The following is a 22,156-nucleotide window of genomic DNA, read 5'->3' as shown; positions in this document are numbered from 1 at the left end:
ATGCTCCACGTGTTCTGGTAGGGGCTGAGGCCAAAGTCCCTCGTCACTTATCAGCGGGCCTAGCTAACCAGGTGTTCTAGGCAGAAGTCATCTTGCAAAGCTGCCCATTAGCAACGTTCTGATTCCTGATAAAAAAAAAAAATTTGGCTAGCCACCACTTCTAGATAGCCTGGGATCTTGGCATAGTCAAGGCTTTTCTGCAGGCTTGCTTCTTGGCTAGTTAGATTGAATTTTGTAAATTGTTTCCTAGCGATAATGTGAGGGGATTCAATGCACTACTAAGAGGTGTCTGACCAGAACAGCTTGTTTGTTGCTCGGGAAGCTAATATAAGAGATGGGAAACAGACTTTTGTCGTTCTAAGCCTGGGTACTTAATTATGCCCACCCTAAATCAGTTCCAGAAACAGACACAAATCTGGGTGTTGTCAGCAGATGACCAGAAAGCGGGGAGTTCCGTGCACTGCAGTCCTCTCTGCTCAGCATCTCTTACCTTCTCCCACAGTCTAGTGGAGGAAGGCAATCCATCCACCAGAGTACACCATATAGAAGAGAACTATCTGCTGTGTAAAGCTGTGATTCCTGCGAGGGTCTTTCTGGAATTCTGGTTTCTGGGCAATTTTATATAGCCCCATTTGTCCTTGTAACCTTTGAAATATTTAAATCCTCAACTAAAGCCATGGTTTGCTCCTCTGGTGGGTTGTAAGATAAGAGCTGAATTCTATCACTTTTATTCCCTCACCCCAAGGATATAGAAAGTTAACAGGTAAGAATGTAAATAACAGTAACAATTAGAGGATGCTGTTTCCCAAAGGTACAGCAAAGTCTTCAGCCAGCTCCCCTAAAAGGCAAGGGCTCCTGAGATGTGTGCATTATCCTCATCTTGCACGCAGTCGGAAGAGTGGCTCCCCTAGCTGATGAGCGCCAGCGGCTACACATTTAGCCATTATTAGGGCAAGGGTGCCAGATACTTGGAGACTGCATGACTATCTTTTGCATTTGTGTTCGGGTCCTCCCTACCCACTTGCTCGCAGTGTCTCTCCTCCCTGAATCAGAATGGTCTGCTTTCTCCTCTAAATTCACTGGCTTCCATGAAGGGACATATGAAAGGACTATGCTCATGTTCACCTCTGAAATTGTCAACTACTTTCAGGCTCAACAGTTGATATGGGATCATTATTTTATACCCAACAATTCATCTCGGTTCTAAAACATGCCGGTCATTTCTCTACTAGCACCCACATCCAAACCCATGATCCCTGGGGACATTTCTGTCCTTTTGACTATTTTTGCTTGGAACCAGATCCTAGACCCCTTTCCTAGCTAGGCTTGTATTTTTAAATCTAGTTTGGGTTTTGTTTCGCATTGATGAGTAACATTTTTTTCAAATTGTGTTTGCTAATTTCAAGTCTGTTTAAAGTCTTAGTTAATGACAAACCATTTCTTGAGTCCAGGGGACAGCTTTGGGGGATGAACTTGGAAGACAGTAAGGCCACTGTGGAGTGATAAGACGGTAAAGGCAAAGACACGAAGAGCCAGTGAAATGGTAAACAGGATCCTAGTGACAGATCAAGGTCTCAGGGACAGCCAGGGGCTCATTGGATGTCTTCTTTTAAAAAGAGGAGTCACCTTACAAATGGGCCCTTAGCAACCTTCAGTGAAGACACTACCCTCATTTAAAAACAGTATCCCTAAGAATAATGCCTTGAGTACAGTCTGTATTTGGACATGTCAGCATTAAAAGATAAGTGAGGAAGGCTCTCCAAAAGCAAAATGGTAACTATCGGATTCTGAGTACCCACTATGGCTCCGAAAAGAAGTCAGTTCGATATTTCATTGTATCACACCAGGATTGCTATGAGGTATGGAGTCGCCCTCTGATACACAACTAATGTCCTATTGCTATATTCTATGACCGTGGTAGGATTTAAAGCAAGAGTAACATAAGATAGACCCTTGGAAAAACCCCCACAAAAGTCCAGGGAAGTTTACCAGTTCAGGAGAATGCCTCACTTCCCTCTCTCTCTCTCTCTCTCTCTCTCTCTCTCTCTCTCTCTCTCTCTCTGTCATACACACACACACACACACACACACACACACACACACACACACACACTATTGTTCTCCCTCCCTGTTTTCTTTCCTTCTTTCCTGCCTCCACTCCCATAAAGAGCCTCTAGCCTAGATCCTCAGCTCACTCTATTTCTCTGGGTCTTTGCACATACCATACCTGGGTGATTTTTCCTATAGGGACCGTGTCGTTGTTGTATAAGCATTTGTCCCCAGCAACAATGCTGGTTCCAGGCAAATGGTGATGGAGTCAGTGAATTACACATTGGGTTGGTGAATGTGTATATGAACATGGCTTCTTCGGACTATGTTCAGCAGCCAGTTCTAAACAGCTTCTAGAACTGTGATCTGCTACTCGAAACTGTTCTTTTTTGCTTGTGTTTTCTTAACCTCATTTAAATATCCACCCTATGCCTGCCATTTAAGCATCTGTTCCAGCTACATTGCTGGATAAAAAGAAGAGAGAGGTTCTTCCGTGCCTCCCTCCTCCCACCAGTGGAACTTAGAAGAGGCAGAGGGATAGGCGATGTCTCCCCGTGTCTTTGTCTCCTGTGTCTGTTTCCATGATTGGATTTTCCACCTAACAGGAGGCAAGCCTGGGGCCCTGGGGGATGGGTGTGGGGTGTCAGAGAATCAATAGTTTGCATTCCTTGAGAGATTGCACCCTGTATTAAGACAATGTCCAGGCAACTTAAGATCTTATACCATTAGTGTGCAGATTAACACAAGACTAAGTCATCTAGTTGTTCTTTATTCTAATATATAATTTAATATAGAGTAATACAAAGAAAATGATAGAGCACATTATCCCTACCTAAATAATATCCGATTTTTTCCACTGTGTGAGTTCTTATTAAAATAAGAATTTTATAATTCAAATTATGTTTCCTTGCTCAGTTATCAATTCTGCTATCAGAACTAACATTTTGAGCTATTCAACAATAAAGAATTACAAAATTAAAAGGATGCTCTAAGTGTTTCTACTTTGCTGAAAATGCTTTTCCTGGGGTCTACAAAGCATTGGTTTGTAGATTCTACTCTTTCTGTCGGGGGTGGGGGTGTTGCTGTTTTTAAATCAGGCCAGGCTTAGATGCTAGATCTTAGATGCTCAGCACATAGAGTTCAAAGTTTCCTTTCCTTTTTTATTTATTTTATATTTTACTATTTTTTTTAAATAATATTTATGTTTTTTTTTCAATGTTTAGATTTTTTTTCTCTTCTGCAAAGTGTGAGTTTCTTTTTTGAGGTCTCTGATCAATTTAAACAGTTGGTTCACCAGAGGTACTGCCAACAGCTTTCTGGGCAGCCTCTTTAGGTTGGTGGGCTGGGAGTAGGGCCACAGCTTCCTGAGCCCTAGAACACAGAGGCTCTGGAGGCTCAAGCGTAGGAAGTGGTTCCGCGTTATCAATCTCCAGCAACATGCCCGAGATCTTACCAGCCAGAGTCGGGGGCATGGCTTGGATGAGGGGAAACAGCCTTTCCCCCAACATTTGCTTTTGCTCTTGAGGAGCAGTTACCAACATGGAAGCAGCCCAAGGTTCCTGACCCTGTACGCGAACAGCAGGCTGTTGCACCAGCTGAGCATTAAGATGTTGCTGGGAGTTCCGGACTCCTGCGGCATACTTATACTGTGGAATCGAGCGAACAAGGGCCGTTGCAGCTGAAGAGGCTGCGGCAGAAGGCTGACCCGTTGTCTGTGCTGGTGTGTTGGTAATGCGAGGTGCTGTCATGACTTGAACATGGGGAGAACTTGGTCTTACGGTAGTCAACGACGATCTAGGAGCAGCTGGGTGGATAGCACCAGGCACATTGGCGAACGGAAGAGGCCGGGAACCCTGAGCAGTCAAGCGACCACTTGGCCTTGGTTGAGCAATTTGGCTAGGGCAACATGGAGTGCAGTTCTGAGTCTGTGGGACAGCGGTCACGGAATAACCGGAAGGTGCTGGTTGGTAGAGGTTGATAACAGGGTTCGGCCCAGATCTTCCACTTGCCATTCTTTGAATATATTGGTTAGTGAGGTGAGCCTGACGCTCTTCTTTGCGCTGGGCTAAAGCTACATAAAGTGGTTTCGTGGCCACAATTCTCCCATTCATTTCTGAAACTGCTTTTGTGGCTTCTTCCAGGGAGGAGAAACACACAAAGCCGAATCCTTTACTGCGACCACTCTCTGTCATAACCTTTGTACTGGTGATTGTTCCAAAAGGAGAGAATTCTTTCTGGAGACGTTCATCATCAATACCATCATCAAGATTTTTCACGTAAAGGTTAGTGCCCTGGTATCTGATGCCCCTATCTTGCGTCACCTGTTCAAACTTGCGCTTAAGTTCTATGTGTCGGTCCACTTTTTTCTGAGCTCGACCAACATAAATGTGATTTCCATTGAGTTCCTTTCCATTCATCTCATCCACCGCTTTCTGTGCATCTTCGTGCCTTTCAAAGCTGACAAACCCAAATCCTTTGGATTTCCCACCTTCATCGGTCATGACTTTTACACTTAGGACCTGTCCAAACCTGCTGAAGAGGCCATTCAGGGTTTCATCATCCATGCGGTCCCCAAAGTTCTTGATGTAAACATTGGTAAAGTCCTTGGTCCTTGTTCCAAGCTCGGCTTCTCGTTCTTTTCGAGTCTTAAACCGTCCAACAAACACTTTGCGGTCGTTCAGAAGCATCCCGTTCATTTTCTCGATGGCCCTTTCCGCTGCCTCCTCTGTCTCAAAATGTACAAATCCATGGCCCTTGGAGCCATTCTCATCGCAAACCACCTTGCAGGAAAGAATATTGCCAAAAGCAGAGAATGTATCGTACAGCGCTTTATTATCAATGGTCTTATTCAAATTTTTAATGAACACATTGCCTACTCCACTCCTGCGAAGTGATGGATCACGCTGAGACCACATGATGCGGACCGGCTTGCCCTTGATGACATCAAAGTTCATGGTGTCCAAAGCTCGCTCTGCATCAGCAGGCTGCTCAAAGTTCACGGAAGCATAGCCCAGAGAGCGGCGTGTGATCACATCCCTGTATACCCGGATAGAAAGGATGGGCCCGGCAGAGCTGAACTTCTCATAGAGCATCGCCTCAGTCACATCAGGGTGCAGGTCCCCGACATAGAGTGAGGCCATGGGGCAGCCTGGGTCACTGGAGTTCATCTGGGCACTGTAGCCCGTGGGGCCTCAGGCCACCACCTTCCTGCAAGAAGAGCAGGGCCAGTGCTGAGCTGGGACAGAGGCAGGGACAGAGCGGGCAAGTGTAGAGGGATCAAAAACCAAGGGGACGAAAAACCTCCCCAACGGCCGGCCACAGAGCCCCAGGACCACAGCCCGAGCTGGGCGCATGCGCGGTATAGGGTGCATGCTGCCGTGGGAGCGAGACTGGCTGGTCAGAGAGCAAAGACTATATGCTTGAAGGTATGGGCCAGTAGGGTCTCTTCTGGACCCTGCTAACAGAGGATGAACAGGTGGGCCTCAGATGTTTCGCCTTATTATTTTCTAAAAGAAGAAAATAACAAAATTAAAAGTCAACCCCAGGGGAAACATTGATTTTTTTTTTAAGTCTTTGCAGTATTAAGAAAATTTTATTTTTATTTTTGTCTTTTTTGTGTGTGAGACTTAATTTTAAAGACAGCTTCTCAATCTATAATCCAGGGTGTCCTGGAACTCAACATATAGACCAGACCATCCTTGAACTCATGATGATCTGCCTGCCTTAGCCACTAAGAGCTGGAGATATTTTTAGATAATAAATGTGTATTTCAAGGCCAAAAGGCAATCTGTAGTCTCAACACGAAGCATCAGGAAGAAAGGGACACTTTTGGTATTTTTAAAAAATAAAATGTTTATTGGATCATAATGTTTTCATTTTCACTTTTTTTTTTCTTTACTAGCATGGACTTAGAGCAATGTATTGTACAAGATCATCCTTTGTTATGAGGCAGTGCAATTCATTTTGACTGTTGCTGGTAAAGCCAGATTGGAGATCAGGAAGCAGATCACTTGAATCTGTAAAGCACACTTGTAAATGTCCCTTGGACTGATTCTGGTTTTCCAAAAAGATAGCGAATCACCACCAGCCATGCTGATTATGGCGCTCTCTTTCTCACAGAGACACAAGTAATTTAATATCCAGAATCAATCAGGACACATAAATCAGAGGTCATCGAGGTAACTAATCAGGTAAAAGCTTTTGCCAGTGCAAGCCTAACAATTTGAGTTCAGTCCCTAGAACCAACTGCAGAAAGCAAGAACCAACCCCTAAAAGTTATCCTCTAATCCCCCCATATATACTGTGGCACACCTATACACACACACACACACACACACACACACACACACACATCATACATGCAGACACATTAATACTAAAAAAAAAAAAAATCTTTAGAGAATTACAAATTAGTTGCCTCATGGTCCCTGCCCTGTGGACCAGAGACAAACAGATTGGAAAGGATAAGGGACAACCAAAGTGATGGACCTTTATGGAGTTGGTGCCTGGGTTGGACTCTGCTGATACCTCCAAGGCCTCCTGAGCAGCAGGTTGTTGGCAGGATCAGCTCTTTGCAGTATGGCCTCATTTTCCCACTGGACAGCAATAGGAGGCCTCCCTGAGTTCTCTGCCCCCTGCGCAGGCAGAGCAAGCATAATAGCTTGCTTCTTCAAACCCAGCAAGGGAAATTCCCTTCTTAGACATGCATTACAACTACTGGTATTATAATCCGAATATCCTGTAATATATATCCTGGGACCTATCCCATTAATGAGAAGCAAGCCAAGGTCTCATCCATCTCCAACAGTGGGATTGCACAGACATGAACCAAAGGTGGGAAGAGTCCTGGGGCCACCTCAAAGTGGCCTCAAAGCTGTGAGAACACAGATGTATCAGGTCAACAGGAATAGCATTAGTGGATAACCTGAATGACATAAATTCAGTTTGATGGAAGCATCTTTGATGAAAACAAAATAGTTAATTTTAAAAATAAAACTGATTTATTCACAGTTTGAACAAACCAGGTAGGGAAAGAACCTAATTTGTCTTCATTTGAAGAGAAAGTCTTTTGAATTTATAGAGAACAATGACATGGGCCAGAAGATAGAAAAAGAAGATGTCTGTTCGGTTAGCCCATGCTTTCTGAGGGAAAGGTGGCTGAACTGCAGGTGAAGCAGTTAAATATTTTTTAAAAACCTCATTTACTAACAATTTGCCAAATACTACAATCCCTTCTTTTACCAAAGCTTCACTTTAATCTCAAAGATATACCTGTCACTGGTCCTGCTACCTCAAATATCTAGAGTCCCAAAGGATGGAAATTAAGTCCCTTCTTCACATAAAATCATTCCATGGTGTTTTCCTTGGCGCTGTTGTGTTTGGCTATTTAGCATAACTCTAATGAAGGTGTTAGTAAATTGTACAGATACACTAGTTAGGTTCAAGTCATTTAAACATTAAGGGAAAAAAATCAATTTCCTGACCCTGAGTCTTTCCTTTTAATTAGAGCAAGGAAAGTCGCCACATAACACACTTATTTTTAATAATGTTGCTCTTGGGGCATGTTTATTTGTGATGCTTAATGGGGTACATTTTACAGATGTTTAGAAGATGTTCAGGATGCCTTGAAGGGACAATGAGAGGGTGAGGTTTGACCAAGAAGCATCTCACAGCACTGAGGCCTGTGGGTGGCAGTTGGGTTGTTGAGGTCTAGGACCTTGGTGCTGGGTGTGGATAGTACAGCATGTGTCTGTGTTCTTGCCTAGATATCCTTTATGGTCAGCGTTCCCAAATGCTTATTGTGCTTATTGCATCATTTGTTTTCATTTTCAAGAGTGTTTTAGAAGCTACAGGATGGTTAGAGAGCCATTACGGTTCCTAGCTATAATGGTTATTACTGCCCGTGGAAATTATATGGAAGAGGAACAAAAGAGTAAATAAAAATCGCTCTTCTGCACCTTCTCTCTGTATGTGCATTTTCATCCACTGCACTAGGGATCCAGTGCAATCCTCTAGGGGATTGCTCAAGGTCAAGTTCCACATCCAGTCCTCACTCGTTGTGATTTATCACCAGTGTTTCTCCCAAGAAGGACCCCATGAACTTTGGAATATAAGTGAGCCACCTCCAGTGAAAATTAAGGCTGACGTGTTTATATTGAAGGGCAGAGTCAAGTTAGTGACCCAACAAATTTCCTGACATTTTAATGGAGTTTTCTCATCTTTCAAATGAGGTAACAACCCAATTCTATACTCAGTCCAGAGGAAGCCAACATGCTAAATGCTTCAGCATGATACCTTCCAGGGGACTGGAAAAACAATCCACATTAGGAAAATGGAATTAGTTCTAACTATAATATTAAGTACTACAAATCATTCTCTTGGGCCCAGTATGTTAAGCATTCACAATTATTTTCCAATCTGCTTATGTCTCCATTTCTAACATCACATACAATATGAAAGAGAGAAGTCTTATTATTTAAAACCATGGTTTACATAATGTACACATGCGTGTGTGCATGCACACACACACACACACACACACACACACATATACATCAAAAACAAAACAAAAGCAGAAAACATAGGCAGCACTGCATCAAGTACATTGTAGACTATTTTGTGTATGCAGCATACTAATTGTCATTAATTGTCCACCTGTTCCTATTTATGGCATTGTCATTTACTACTGTTGATTTAGCATCTAATGCATGTGAAGGATTAAGGCAAATACAGTGGAGAGGAAAAGAACCCCCCCCATTTCCTCTATAAAGGTTCCAATCTGGATCATTCTATGACATCACCCTTCTTAAATCCTCCCCCCAAGGAATTCCAACTGCCCCTGGAATGAGACTAGTCATTCTAGTCAGAGGCCTGAGGCAATACAGGTCAGTGTTGTGTGCTCAGATGATAGCTATAGGAGAAAAAAAAAAAAACTGGCCTCAAAAGGCTTATGCCAACTTATCAATAACAACCACAGAGGAGAAGGCAAATCCAGGCTGGAACCCTGGTCTCCTAAATCCTGGGTCTTCTTTCATTTTCCTGAACTTTGAATATTGAATCATTCAACCAATTTGTGAAAAAAAAAAAAAAAAAGGTATGGTCACTCAAAAACACACACTTTTGAGAATGTAGACCCAGTATACCCTCAGCTACAAGCCACTAGATTCAATAGAAAGAGAGCTGAAGCCTGATCTTGGCTCTTCTAATGAGCTGCACGGCCTTGGACAGGTCACTTCATCTCATCGTCTTCAGTTACAAAGTGATGAGAGTTGAGTAGCACCTTGAAGACACTGCATTCCCAGATAAGGATATAGGATCATACAGGAGCTTTCCAGTGCATTTAGAAGTTATAATGGTTAATCTCCATCATCAGTTTGAAGTCATCTAGAATCACCTGGAAAACTGGCAGACCAGCAGGCCTCTGGTGATGCCTATGGGGGATTACAGTGATTCGACTGAGGTGAGAAGAACCTGGACTATGTAAGCAGAGGAAGACCTGAGGACAAGCACACATCATTATCTGCTTCCAGGCTGTGGACACACTGAGCAGATCTCTCTAGCTCCTACAGCCATTTCCTCTCTACTGGATGGAGTGTACCTTGGTATCATATTTTTGTTAGAGTGTCTCATCACAGGAATAGAAAAATAAGACAGATGCCCATACACAGGAGGCTCTGTGTACAGAAACCCTTGAGTGGAGCCATTTTAACTTGCCTGACCCTGTAGCACTTAGTCATGTCCCACAGACCTCATGTTCTCTGGAAATAACTTGCAAAATGATTTTTCCAATTTCTCTTTTAGCTTTAAAATTTGGTAGTTGACATTTTCACTGATGAGTGTTCTATACCTTCAATCCATGTGTTGTTCCCTTTTAATTGTGACTTTCCACCCTCCTCAGGAACTGAGCATGGTGGGTGGCAAATAAATGCCATTGATGGATTTATTTGTCTCTTAAGGTTAATGTATTCTAAACAGGGCTTATTTAATGTGTTTGGCAAAATGTAGCCTAACACACAAGAGTTCTGGGGTGGGAAGCCATGTGCTCCCACCAGAGAACAGGAGATAACCACCAACTCTTCCCAGAGCCAGCCAGAAAGATGCCAGATGATATTACAGTACTATTTGTCTATGGAAGTCTCATTTTTAATATAAAAACAAAAGACAGATTCTGTCTCTGGTTAGCAGACTTCTGATCCAGCCGTCTCCTAGGCCTGTTCTGCAGAATCAAAGCATTTGGTGTTGGGTGCCACTGAGTAGTCACTCTGATGTGACAGCCATTTTTTTTATCCTCTCCCTAGTAGTTTACAAGATAAGTTTCCTCTGCCACATTCTCCCAGAGGAAAACTCCCTTCTTTTCATCCCTAGAATGGCACTCTGTGTCTTCTTCAAGAGTAAACTGCAAAATAGCACCCTCGTGGCTTGAAAGAACTTGTAAAAGTGCTAAAGGATTTCACAGGAACCAGTTTTACATAGTGCTCTCTCTCGTTTGTGTTCACCCACAATATAGAGGAATAGTAATTATCAACAGCCCAAAAACATTGAAAAGTTGACAGTTGCTTTTAATAAAGTGCATTATTAATATAGCATTGCTCCCATCATTTAACACTATGTATATCTAAGTGGTTTAATATTTTAATTAAACCTTTTAAAGTATACTAAGAAGCATAAATCTATATGAAATGTTATGAGTCATTTAATTCTACTTAGTTGTCAATATTTGTCTTCTTTTTTTAATTAATATTTAAGTGAACATACAATGTAGTAAGTTTCATTGTGGCATTTTCACACATAAATACCATTATGCTGCTTTCCTTTACTCCCTCTCTCACTGCCCTTTCTTATCCCCACTCATTTCCTTCAGGACATCTCCATTCTGCTTTCATATTATATGTGTCCTACAATCCTCTCTATTTCCCACTTCCCGTATGCTACCTTCCTCTATCCCTCTCATATTCCTCTTTCTAGTCTGTGATCTACATATGAATATGTATGTGTGTACACATGTCGCCACATTCATACACACACACACACACACACACACACACACACATCCTTATCTTACCATTGGGAATCATGCAGCAGAAACATGAATGTGCAAGTATCTGTGGCATACATTGAATGAGAGTCCTTTTGGGCTATTTCTGAGTGGTATAGCTGGGTTGCATGGCAGTTCTGTTTAAGTTTTTTGGGGGCCCTTCACACTCATTCCATGATGGCTCTTACATGGCTACATTTCCCCTCAGCTGTGTAGGATTCCTCACTCTCCATCTCTTCCCCAGCATTTGTTGTCTACAGAGTCCTGCTTGGTCATGTGGAAGGAATGGTGTAACTGTGACATGGCCTCCTGCCCCTGGACTGGAACCGGCAGGGTGTGGACCTCCACAAGTGTTAAAGGTTGATGGGCATGTGGCTTGTTTGTATATCTGTAATCTTCATGATCCTCCTTCAGGAAATATTCTCCCTGCCAAGGTTATCAAGGAATGTCCTCTCTGCCAAGGTTAATGACTGCATGATAATCAGAGACAGCATGAGTCTGGGAGTCAAGATTGTGTCTAATGTCTCAGCAAAATGGTGAATGAACACTGAGACCTTCAGGACAGCCCTTAAGGCTGTGGGAAGGAATTCTGAAAACATGAGTTATACATATAATATAATATAATATAATATAATATAATATAATATAATATAATATAATATAATTATATAATATATTATATTATATAATTACATAATTATATAATATATTATATAATAGTTTCTCAACTATGCAAAATAGAAGGATGTAATATGAATTTTAAAAGGAGCTTCATGGACCTAGAAGAGCAGAGGCAGATGCTCTGTGAACCAGCTTGTCAGAAAGGTACAAAGGCAGGCAGATACAAAGGTAGGCAGATTCTTGATTTCAAGGTCAGCCTGGAACTAAGTGAGGTTAGGCCCAGGCCTGGTGGGAATGGTAATCTCAGAGCAAAATTATACCCAGCTGCTTATTCTTTGTATTTACAAAGACAGGCAGATCTCTGAATTCATTTTCAATGTTAAGAGAAAAATAAAATAAATAAATAAATAAATAAATAAATAAATAAATAAGGAATGAGCTGAGCTTATTGTCTCTTTCTATGGATTAAGGGGCTAGGGTCCTGGAATGCGGATTCATGGGATAATCAAAAGGGAACCTGGAGTAAATGACTGACTGAATTGATATGTAAATAAAAGACTGGGCTTTTGGTCTGCTTGAGATGAGCTAGCAGACAGTAATAGCAGTTCCATTTTAGAAATTTTTCTTACAAGAGCTGAGCTCTCTGGAGATCTCTCTGGGGAATGAACATTACTCTTTTAGAATATTTTCTACCAGGATTTCTGATCATGGTCAGAAAATCCATGAGCTATCCAGAGAGCTTTTAGAATTTTTTTCTAACAAGAGAGAGGTATCTCAAGCAGACTTCAGAGCCAAGAGCTATCTTCAAAGAGCTGTTTAGGGAGCCATCTCAAGCAGACTACAAGGCTGTCATCTTGTACCCACAATTTGACATTGAGTTGTTCTTTATACCTCTCCCAAATACCCCCTCTTCAAAACCTCTCTCCAAGGGGAGGTTGATCCTTGGCAGTTATCATGATAACTGATGGTATCTTGAGGATGGTCATTTTGAGTGGGGTGAGTTGTAATCTCAAAGCTGATTTAATTTCTATTTCCCTGATGGCTAAGCTGTTGAACACTTCATCAGGTATTTATTTGTATTTCTTCTTTTAGTACTGTCTATTCAATTCATTAGTACACATTTACCAGTTGATGATTCTGGGTTTTAAAGGTTCACCTTTTATGGTTCTTCATATATCCAAAGTATTAGTCCCCTATCTAATGTTTAATTGGAAAAATTTTCCCCATTGTGTAGGCTAGCTTTCAATGTCATAGATTCTGGTTTGCCAACCCTTGGGATTACTTCCTGTGTTATTGGAGTTCTGTTTGGAAAGTACTTGACTGTATCAGGATCCTGAGATGTCCTGCCTGTATTTTCCTGTAGTGGCTTCAAATTTTTCACATTTTACATTCAGGTCTTTGATTCATTTTTTCAGTTGATTTTTGTACAGAGAAAGAGATAAGGATCTAGTTTCATTCTATACCTGAAAACCACTATATATTAAAGAGACTAACTTTTGTCTCATGTATATTTTTGACAAATTTGCCAAAAATTAGGTAGTTGTAACTGTGTGGTTTATATCTGGGTCCTCTACATAATTCCTTTGATCTATATGCTTGTTTTTATGCCAGTTCCTTGCTGTTTTGTTACTATGACTGTATAATCTAATCAGAGATCAATGCCCCCTGTATTTTAAAAATGTCGTTCTTGCTGGATGTGATGGTATACTTCTTAAGTCACACTATTCAGGAGGCAGAAGCTACTAGATCTCTGTGGTTTATCCTGTCTACATAGCAAGTCCCAGGACAGCCAGACTACATAGAAAGACCCTGTCTCAAAAAATAATCCAAAAACTTCTTTCTTTTAACTTTGTATTTAAAAAAATTAATAATGACCTGTAGAGTAAAAGGGTATTCTATGACTTTGTACATACTTAAAGTACAAGTAAGTGGCTAGAAAAGGCCTTTACTCCAGGCCATGCCGAGTGTCAAGTGTCATGTGATAGTCGATAGCTAAAATCTGTAGTGTACCCTTTTTGTTAGTGCTTTGGTTTGGTTTTGAATTTTTTACCACCCTATTTTTTCTTATCTGTAAAAAAGAAGTACAACTTTCCTACATGTTGTTTTAATGATAAAGTGTCATCTCTGTTTGTCACTCGCCTAATTCTTTACCCACCAGACCAGAACTCTTATCACCCTGCAGAACAATGGGTCCCTGAAACAACCCAGTCTGTGGCAGATGGCGCCCAAAGTGGGGCACAAACCCATGACCCTGGGATTAAGAGTCCCATGCTCTACCAACCCAGAAGCAACCCAGTCCGCAGCAATAAAGCATTAAATGGTTCATACAACTCATACCTAATACATGTCATCTAATAAGCAGATGATAAGAAATTACATTATGGGGACTCACTTCATTTGACAAGAAGGCTTAGGTGAATTTGCTCAATGACATTATTTTCTGCAACTCAGCTCCAATCCTGTTTTTATGTGCTTGCTTCCTATGAAACATTCTAAACATCTCATTCATGGACACTAATGTTCATCTGAATGTTACTGCCTAGAAAACAAAACAAAAAAAAAAAAAAACAACACTTTCTGAATGTGTCATCAGTCCAAATTAGCACTACCCAATTTGATTTGTATGGGATTTTTTCTTCCATGTCAAAACTCCACAGACAGTTAAGGGTATGGGTACAACTGAGGTCAGTTACTCAGATCATGTGGACTATGGTGGGGAAAGATGGATGCCGCAAGAACATCAGTATTCCACTAGGAAAGAATCTTGTCAAGAACCTGACAAGTGCTCCTTCAAATTGAGTGTGTATATAGACCATCCAGAGACTTGCTCATATGCAGATTCATATTCAGAAGTACAGAGGTATAGACTAGGATTATACATTTGTAACAAATGCCCAAGGATGCTGTCTCAAGTTCTTGCTTCCAGTAGCAAAATTGAACACCAACAAAGATCAATAAGACACACTGACTCCAGGAGCTCCTAATGGCAAAAAAAGTTGGCTAAAATCCAGAACTAAATAACAAAGACAAATTAACTAAGAAACATAGAATAAAGCACATTGACTTTCTACCCCTAAGTAGCCTCTGCATGCACGACTTCTGTTTTACTAAACTGACCAAGTCCGCCGTATTCATTCCAGGGTAAATTAGGTGACATAGTGTTTACCACTCCATAGTAAATAAAAAGCACTGTGGGTCATTCAATTCCATAAATATTCATTTCAGACTACTACCTATTTCAGATGTTGTTCAAGACCTCGAAGTTAAAATAGTGATCTAAGAGTTTTGGAAAAAAATTTTAAAGGGGTAGCCAAGTCATAAAGTTAGGGATGCAGAGGGATTTATATATCTATGAAAAAATATCATTTAAAATGTGAAACTAAAACAAAAAGTAAAATGTAAAAATATTCTCAGCTTATATATAATATGAAAATATGAAAAAATATGGGTCTTGGTCCATAGATCATAGCCTGCCAAGTACCAGAATGCATAGACATCATCCGTATCCAAAATATGACATTATGTGTTGACCTTTTTAAAAATAAAATACTTTCTCCCAATCCTCCTTGTAATTTGAATGAATCTGGACATATCAATAAAATTGTCCAATTCTATCTGTTTACCTACCCAGGTTCTAGTAAGGATCACTGGTCAGTCTGGAGGCACATGCTAAAAGACCAGAGAACAGCATGAAATAGAACAAGATTCTTAAGAACTCAGAGCCCCAGTTAGGATGGCCTTTCCTATAGTCTCTGCTCTACACTTTATCTCCATATTTGTTCTCCTGTGAGTATTTTGTTCTCCTTCTAAGAAGGATCAAAGCACCCATACTTTGGTCTTCATTCTTCTTGAGCTTCTTGTGGTCTGTGAATTGTATCTTGAGTACTCTGAGATTTTGGGCTAATATCCACTCATCAGTGAGTGCATACCCTGTATGTTCTTTTGCGATTGGGTTACCTCACTCAGGATGATATTTTCTAGTTCTATCCATTTGCCTAAGAATTTCTTGAATTCATCGTTTTTAATAGCTGAGTAGTACTATGGGATAGGGGTTTCCAGGAGGGGGGGAACCAGGAAAGAGGATAACATTTGAAATGTAACTAAAGAAAATATCCAAGAAAAAAGAAAAAGAACTTCCTGGCAACTTTAAACCTTAACAGATAATTAAACAAATGCATACCACACATGAAACAAAAGCCACATTACTTAGGAATAAATATCACAAAATAAAAATAAATAAATAAATAAATCTTAAAAAAAAAGAACTCAGAGCCAAGGGTAAAAATTAGCCATGAAATCATCTCTTCAAACACTCCTCATCTCTATCTGCTCATCACATGCCTTATGAGGGATAGTTGGGCAGCAAAATGCATCTGTGACCAAGTCATCCTACACAAGCAGAAATGAGCTCCTGAATATACAAGCAAACATATGAGCTACAGATATCCCCCAGGAGGACATTCAGCTGTAACTCTCAAGCTAGACTGCACAGCTCCGTAACCACAGTTTAAACTGTGCCAGAGACCTGATTTCTTATTAAAACAAAGTTATTTCTTAACAAGTGAATTCTGGGTTCTGGGATGGAGAGAGACAGAGAGAGGGCGGGGGGAGAGGGAGAGAGAGAGAGAAACAGAGAGAGAGAAAGAACACGATAATCCTGTCTATAACGAGATGGTTCTCTTTGCAGAACCCCACTTTGAAGTAATTACTGGACCGCAGAGGAGGTAGGGTTCTGCTTTGAGAGCAAGTTCAGCCATCTACTCTCTAGAGCCTTTTTGTGAGTTTTCTTGTAGATAACAATGTTGAGCCATGTGCTCTGCCCACCCTCCTGTTTCTTTTCACAGCTTTGCCTTTACTTTGTGTGTGTGTGTGTGTGTGTGTGTGTGTGTGTGTGCCTGTTGATGTTGAGGGGCACCAAGTGATGTCACTTAAGAGCTACAAGAAGAGTTATCTTGCTATCATCTATAACTTCAAAGCAAAGGTGGTAGTTTGATGTAACCGGACTGTAAATCAGATACAGTGATCAAGTTTGCCTCCCTTTTAAAGCAATTAATAATTATGAAACCAAAATTTAAGAAAAAGTACATCTCTATCCCCCAAATGGCATTTAAAATGCACAGTCCATTTCTGTTTTTTTCTATGCTGACTCAGGGAAGTCACACCCATAGGTCTACATATTTAAAGATAGAAAATATGAATCCAGACCATTGAACCCATTAACTGCTTAATCTTATTTGAATCTCTCTCTCTCTTTTTCCTGATAGTCAGCAGTCTTTGCATTTATGAGTCCATGAGTTATTTAATTACCTTAGTGGACTCACCAGTATTTATCTATATTTGTTTGTCTGTTTGTTATCTACAGTCAGCTATAAAAGACTCAAGGGAAAAGAAAACAAGATAGCACATCTCTCTTCAACTTTCAGAGAAACTTTTTTTTTAGATAATCCAAACACATTCAAGATTCACAGCTCCCTCTCCTCATATCTCACCAAGAACATTTTATTTTCTAATTTTTTATAGTGATTAAGAAATAGGGTTAAACAATGGAGTACTTTGCAACTTCCTATAGCTAACATTTATATGATGTCTTGGTATTCCCCTAAAAAATGTATATTTAAATTGCTCTATCATTATTATGCAAATAGTAGGTATTTTCACACACCTGGTAAAGGTACATGTTAGGAAACTGCATTTGGGGCTTTGGAGCCAAGTCTTCCATCTCCAAAGACACTAGATACAACTTGAGCTCAGTTTTCCCCTGTACTACCTTAGCCAAGGATAAAAATCGTGCCTGTCCTTGAACCGGAGATGATGCACATGAGTGCACATGATACTTGTGGAGTGCATGCCGTACACCAAGGTCATGCGTATGAATTGATGTGTGGAGTGCATAGACACCAAGCCAAAGTAACTACTTCACACATGGCTGCTGCTGTTTTCATACTATGACTGCATTCCCTACAGCAAATAATAACTAAGCGCCAATCTTTGGTAAGATAACTGGGAATAAACAAGACAGTATGCTTGAAAACAAGCCTAAAGCCAGTTTCCTTGCCCTTCCCATTTTCTGAAAAATCTGGTAAGAAATAATTCAGTGTGATCTTAAGTAAAAAAAAAAAAATAAAAATTAAGGATAATTATTCATTTTCAAAGGAACCCAGAATATGTTTCCCCAAAACAATTTGTTCTTTGGGTACAAAGTTCCATGTATAGACCACTTTTCAGGGACACTGTCTTGAGCCACCCAAGCAAATCCCTGGTTGCCTTGCTCTGTGGATCATCCCTAGGAGGGCTGCCATGTCTGTGCCTGGATTTATGGGGAAAGCAGCAGGGACACAAAGGCGAGTCACTGGCTGGCCTCAGGTCCAGGTCTATAATTGGTAGCAGAGAACTAACTACTTCTGAGCTTTTTTATTTTCCAGTCCAGCTGCCAAAGGGGTTTCGGACAGTGTTCCAACTATATTCTGCAAGCTTCGGTTTGCCAAGAAGCTTCAACAAACTGGTAGAACAATAAAGGAGACACCACTCATTTCTAGACGTCTTTAATGCTCTCTTTGAGTTTATTAGAATTCTGAAAGAAAAGTAACTATAGAGCCAAGTGAATTCCTTGGTCCATATATGTGAAAAACCCAAGCTGCCAACTGTTTATGGGCTTGAACAAAGTCACCATAACCTCCTTTTACTTCTCTCTTCTCTGCCTCCTACTAGTCTGTCTCATTCACAGAAAGTGCCTTGGTACTATAGGAAGCTGCAGGTCTTAAGCATCCAAGAGATTTTGATCATTTATAGGGAGGGAATCAGGATCCTGGGTGTGTCACACTCTGCACTGGCCAATGGAAATACAAGGACAGCAACTTTCAAATTTTCCATAATTTAATGTTCTGTAGAAACGACACAAACAAGATGCCGGCAGATCCACTACCTAGAAAACAGGTGCTGAATTGTTGACACAGTCACGACAGCTTACAACTCTGACCCCTGCCCATGGCAACCAGTGACACATGCTTGTAAACGCTTTCAGGTTCTATTGATCGATGTCTTTTTTGTGCTAGTAGCTGTGGCAGTGATATTAACAGACTTGACATTATTGAGCCGGTGTGTAGTCATGCCAAGGGCCTTGCCTTTTATATTGTTTGAGTGTTATGCTAACTGTGTGTGGCGGCTATTACCTTGATTTTAACAGATTAGGACTCTGGAGCATCATAGGGGAGATAGGTACCATGCTCAGTTATCACAGAAACAGAACACAAGTTATAGACAGCATTTGGTCCCAAGCCATGTCTATGTAGAATCACAGTGCTGTTCCCTGCCAAGGCTCATCATTTTTGTGGTATATAAGAGTAGATAATACTTAACGAACGCTCTCTGTGCATCAAGTGTTATGCTAGAGCCATTGTGTCTCTTCCCACCCACTGGAATACCTAGCAAACTACTCTAAACAGTATCCCTACTTTACACATAAGCAAACTGAGATGCATAGATGCTCGAAGTCATACACTGTAAGTCCAGTCTAACATTTAAGGTCCTGGCTTCCCATGAACAATACTGCCTGTACCCTTTAAGTCTCTTCTTATTGCTACTGCTGCTTTCTTAGAGGTCAGTTATCCTCACTAGACTGTTGATCCTAAGAGCGAGGGCTGGGCCTAGACACTTAGTTCATAGAAGGTGAGTAATGAAAGTCTCAGTCATTTGTTTTCTGAAGTATGAAAGCACTTTAACACATGGAAGGTATTCTTACAATGAAAAGAATAAAAGGATATGAAGGCTTTCTTCAGGCACCAAAGGAATCACATATTTCCATAGACTGGGAATCATAAACAGTCCCTGGGGGGGGTGGTCAAACCTAAGCTCTATGCTTTGCAATAGTCAATCCAACCCAAGCAACAGTCTGGAAATTGAAACGACCTGAACTGGGCTAGGGTTTTATATATAATACAGATGTCAACTATTCACCTATAATGATAAAATTTGCAGCTCGACAGAAAAAAACTGAATTTTGCATATAGTTAAGTTTACCTAGTACAGTCCTGAGAGCAGCCTTTCTTAGTCTGGCACTGACTAAGTTTTACTCACCAGACCTTGGATGTTTCTCTCTGCAGGAATTTCACAGATGTCACAGAAAATACCATAAACCCAACAACTAATTCAGCCTCCTGAGAACTAGGCTTCAAACCCTCCAGGGTCAGGCACTGGACCCTTCACATATGGATGAGATATATACAAAGTCAAAAAAAAAACAAGTACAATTTTTCTCAATGGGACATCCCTTCAAAGCAAAATAATAGGCTGTGAAATGATTAGAGGAGGTGGTGGTTTCCAGCCAGCTAGAAAGCAGAGAACACAAATAGTTAGGTATATGTTGGGAGGAACCTGTTTGAAAGTCCTAGGTGAACCTAACATGGGATCAAGTCCCTACTTGCTGAACTCAATGGAACTAAGTCTGTGTTCAAACAATTGTGGTTTCTTCGAGCTCAGTAGGCAGCTGTTTTGGAAAATGACTCACTAGAGAGGACAAATGTGTTGTACATGTTGCCTTAAGAGAGTTTATCAACATGTGGGAATGAATTACTCAACCTGTTGTAAAAGCAATAGAAAAAAATAAAGGGCAGCCATGTCATCAGCCATATCCTTCCATCCCACATCTCAGGGGGGCAGAGTCACTCAGTTCCTAGTCTGCTGACTGCCACCTTTCATATTTATTCTTTGAGTATCTTAAAACAGACATGAAGTTGTTTCTATTCCATGAGGATCCTGTCCCACAAGAAACACCTTCTCCTTCCCGTTTGCTCCCGAGAACAGAATTCTGACTTCTACTTGGCCTTCCTTCTCCATAGCTTTGAGTTCAGGATCCCAGGTGATAGGTGTCAGGCTGAGTCAACCCTAATAAGTGTGTTTCCCTTACCAGACACTGGAATGAATGCAGGACAGCCTAACAAATGAGATATGAGGAGACAGGAGCTATTGGCTATGAAGATTGTGTTCATCTGTAATCAGGAGGCCAAAGGGAAAACTATCCAACATAACTCTATCGCCACACCCCTAGTCTTTTGTTTACATTAACATCTGTAATTATCACGCCCTTCTTGGTACTATGAGAAGAGACGTCCACATCATGAGGGTAGCAGAGCACAAGCATAGAAAGTACAAGAGTCTTGAGTGGCTATGTTATACCTATTGAAATAATTAAACTTGCTTACAGGCCTCATGCTGTGTCACATCTAGCTCCGATTAAGCAATTTTTTAGCCAAATAATTTACTTGATCATCTCATATAGATGAGCCCGCCTCCTATTTTGAAACAAACTTGTATTTTCACAAAAATTCTGCTTCTTGTAATGAAGCCCAGTTATCTTTTGAGAAAATGAAGCTAAACAGTAGACAATCCTACCTAGTTCAAACAAACCATCCCCAAATCCACAAAAACATGCAGAATCTAGCATAAAAACTGACAAACATTTTCTTTAAAGGACCAGCTTGTAACCATTTCAGCTTTATGGGCCTATATGATCACTGTGTAGTGAAAAAGCACTCAGGCATGATACATGAGTGAATGTGTATTACTTTCTTCCAATAAAGCTTTATTTAAAAAAAAAATCCAGAGACTCAGATGTAGTTGTAGAATATAGTTTGCCAGTCCTTGTCTAGAGTACTCAAATGCATTCATTTAGTATTTTTTAAAGCCATCTGATGGCTTTCCCATATAACTCAGGCTCTATCTCCTTTTAGTCTTCAATTTACACCATTCTTGATGTCAGCCATGCTGGCCTTCCTTTTACTTATAAGCTGGATTTCCTCTACTTTTATGCATAACCAAACTTTAAGGTCTTTGCCTTCAATAGTTTCTCTTGGCATGACATGACTGGCTTTGTCTTGGGATTCATGATTAAATACAATCACCATTGTCTTAAGGAGGTTTTTCTTCTGCACTTTAGTCTTGGGCATGTTGGTCTCTCCCAGACACTCATCTTGTCCATTTGTGGGATCCACCCCTGAGTGTGGAAGAACTGGGATGCAGGGTCTCTCAATGAGCTATGGCAAGTATAAACGAACCCAGAGACTGTGTTGGAAGGCAGCTTATTTATTGATAAATAAATCAAGGGGTTAGATTATATAGTTTGAGTCAGGAGAGAAGGAAAGAAAAAGGACAAGGGAGGAGATGTTACGGCAGGGACAAGGACCTTCCAAGTGTATCAACTAGATTAGCAGACTGCTGATCATGTGATCTAAGAAGCCAGAGAGCTGGTGGGGAAAACAGAAGCCTAACCAGACTTTATCATGAAGAAGTGGCCTTTGTCTTTATGGAGTTCAGTAGGCCTGATTTGAGTAGGGAGTGGTCACATTCTTCCAATGCTCCTGGAGAGCTGTTCTGAGAGCTGTCCAGGGTATGGGGAGTGCTCTACTGTCCCTCATCTGGGATAGGAACCCACATCCATTCATTCTCTGGCTTTATTTC

General features: G+C 40.9%; 1 pseudogene across 1 annotated transcript; it reads right to left on the bottom strand.

Moving 5' to 3' along the window:
• Positions 1-2,802: 2,802 nt before the first annotated feature.
• Positions 2,803-5,401, bottom strand: LOC116087095 (annotated as a pseudogene). The gene has a single exon (XR_004117249.1). The product of XR_004117249.1 is annotated as a polyadenylate-binding protein 1 pseudogene (transcript).
• Positions 5,402-22,156: the final 16,755 nt, after the last annotated feature.

Source organism: Mastomys coucha, unplaced genomic scaffold (assembly GCF_008632895.1).
Source record: "Mastomys coucha isolate ucsf_1 unplaced genomic scaffold, UCSF_Mcou_1 pScaffold13, whole genome shotgun sequence".
Taxonomy (NCBI): domain Eukaryota; kingdom Metazoa; phylum Chordata; class Mammalia; order Rodentia; family Muridae; genus Mastomys; species Mastomys coucha.
Note: the sequence above shows the minus strand (reverse complement) of the source record. Positions and strands in the feature narration are given on the sequence as shown.